The following is a 2,869-nucleotide window of genomic DNA, read 5'->3' as shown; positions in this document are numbered from 1 at the left end:
TGCCCCGAGCGTCTGCAGTGTGGGCAAGGTGGGGGAATGTGGTTGGTTTCACTGAACAGAGGTTTGACCACTGTGCCCGCAGACAACGGGTTAGAAAAAAAGGAGAGGTCCTAACAACTCTGACCCTTTACTTCTAATCCTGAACCTTAACCCAGAACCATTCAAGGACCTTGTAGTAATCATCATTAGTCACCCCGTGGTGCCCTTACTAAACTCAACGTTTAACCTACTCACGCCGGCTTGTGCCCGCCCTCAGTCGGCCATATTTGCGGAATACACCACGCCGCCGTTGACCCTGGCCATTGACCGAGCAAGCCAACGTTCCTACCAGTTCCCTCCGCAGGAATGTGTTTACAGGCCACTTCAAACCTTAATGGTCACCCCGTGCCCTTATAAATCTCAACGTTCATCTTACAAAGTTCCATCACAAGGGAGAAACACAAACAAATAGACCACCACCACCACTACACTCACCACTAGTACACTCACCACTAGTACACTCACTACTACACTCACCACTAGTACACTCACTACTACACTCACCACTAGTACACTCACTACTACACTCATCACTACAACACTCACCACTAGTACACTCACTACTCCACTCACCACTAGTACACTCACCACTACACACCTGTCAACTCCTTATCAGTGCCCGACTTTATTATAGGCCACTTCAGACCTTATTGGTCACCTCGTGCCTCTTATAAATCTCAACGTTCATCCTACAAAATCCCCATCACAAGGGAGAAACACAAATAGACAAATACATTTTCTGTGCCCGTATTGAAACGCTTGTGCGCCGTATGGACTTGAAAACTCAATTCCCCTGTACAAGAATACGGGATAAACCGTGCGAGTTGACAGGTATGTGATGAAGATGATACGAATGAACTTAAGACTTTAAGAACCAAAGAGTTTATAAAAGTACACAACCCGTAAACATACACAAATAGTAAAATAAAGTGTTGAAACTATTAAGCTTAAGAGGATCTCCGTGGTGGGTAAATGAGTATTATCGATGTATATAACCACAAGTGTCATTTAAAACATTATCCGAGATACGCTGAAATCGAGAAGAAAACAAAGATGCTTTCTACGTGACTTTACCGAAAGAACCAAGAAGATGAAAGATGCTATCGTTGGAAAAAAGAGCGTACGGGTTTAACATAGTATTAACAAATTACAATGCATTTATTATCAGAGCATGTTTTTTGTTTGCATGTTCACAAGTGCTGTGTGTAGGTTCATGCAGTACTTGATTCTATTTGGTGTTTGAACATCTTAACACCTGTTTTATTGACAGAAAGAATAAGACCTATTCTTATTTTCCCGTAATTTAACACGTAGGAGGCTTTCTCGACCAATATCATCCATTATATAGGTTTTTTGGGGGGTTAGATCTTATAAATATAAATGTGTCGTTAAACCCGCCACCACCCGACACAGCCAATTAGTTAAGGTTTGTCACGTAAACAGAACGTGGCCATACTCTGGTTATTTCTTTCGGTAAAGTCACGTAGATAAAAAAGTAAAATCAATTAAATCACCACGTTTCGGAGGCAACACAAGCTTCCGTCTACAGGTGGAACCATCACAGCAAAATTTCTGTATCAAGTGATGTATCAATTGATGATGTAATTTATTTTCCTTGCTTCCGAAACGTCGTGATTTAGTTTAGTTTTCATTTTTATTTTGTTTTTCACCTACGTGACTTACCGAAAACTTCAAATCTAGACATAACGTGGCCAATTCGTCACTAATAGAGCACCACCGATATGTAGGAGAGCAAATCCACAACATTTACAACTAGTGCTGTACTAGTAACACATTGGCACGTTCTGTTGACGTGATAAACCTTACTAATTGTCTGCGTCTCGGGTGGTGGCGGGTTTAACGACACGTTTTATATTTACGCGAACTCACCCGAAACAAAACCACCCCTATTATGAACAATAAAAATGTTAAAATTTTGGCTTAAACGAAACGCGGCCTAGTTATCACCACGCAGCCTTCATTCAACGCCGCGCTCTCACCGTTGTCGATTCGCAGCCGGCGGACGCCTTCTTGAGAGTCTTCAACAATAACGAAATAGCGATCGATAGTTTCTTCGTCGTTTAGTGTTTTTTTTATTAACTTTTAAAATGTAAACAACGACTGCTTAGAGGCCGAGCGCCGTCCGCACACAGAGGGCCCCGCTCGCTTGAGGCTTCGCGTTGCCTGGCAACCGCTGGGGGGAGGGTTTCTTCCCGACTCGCACCGCGCGCAGGACGACGGTTGGCGGTCGCGTGTGGCGGGAAAATTCAAACGGGGCGCGGGAGGGGAGGGGGAAGAGGGGAGGGGGCAGCAGGGAATGGAGGGAGGGAGCGGAGGGGGAAGGGAGGGGGCAGAGGGGGGAGGATAGGGAGGGTGTATAGGGAGAGTGGCAAGAGGGGAGGGGGAAGGGAGGGGGGCAGAGGGGAGGGAGGGGGAAGGGAGGGGAGGGGGAAGAGGAGGAGGGGGAAGGGGAAAGAGGGGAGGAGGGGAAGGGAGGTGAGGGAGGAGAGGGTGCAGAAGGGAGTAGGGGGAGAAAGGGGAGGGGGGGAGTAGGGGGAAGAGGGGAGGGAGGGGCCGGAGGGAGGGGAGGGAGGGGCAGAGGGGAGGGAGGGGAAGTGAGGGGGGAGTGTGATGGGGGAAGGAGGGGAGGGAAGGAGGGGAGGGGTAAGAGGGGAGGGGAGTGAGGAGAGGGGGCATAGGGGAGGGAGGGGGGAGAAAAGGTAAAAGGGAAAGAAGAGGGGGGAAGGGAGGGGGACGAGGGGAGGGGAGGGGGAAGGAGGGGAGGGAGGGGTAATAGTGGGAGGAGGGGGGATAAAAAGGAGGGGGAAGA

This window comes from Lethenteron reissneri, chromosome 68 (assembly GCF_015708825.2).
Source record: "Lethenteron reissneri isolate LAM-NWPU_2019-01 chromosome 68, ASM1570882v1, whole genome shotgun sequence".
In the NCBI taxonomy this organism is placed as follows: Eukaryota; Metazoa; Chordata; class Hyperoartia; order Petromyzontiformes; family Petromyzontidae; genus Lethenteron; species Lethenteron reissneri.
This window is presented reverse-complemented; position numbering follows the sequence as displayed.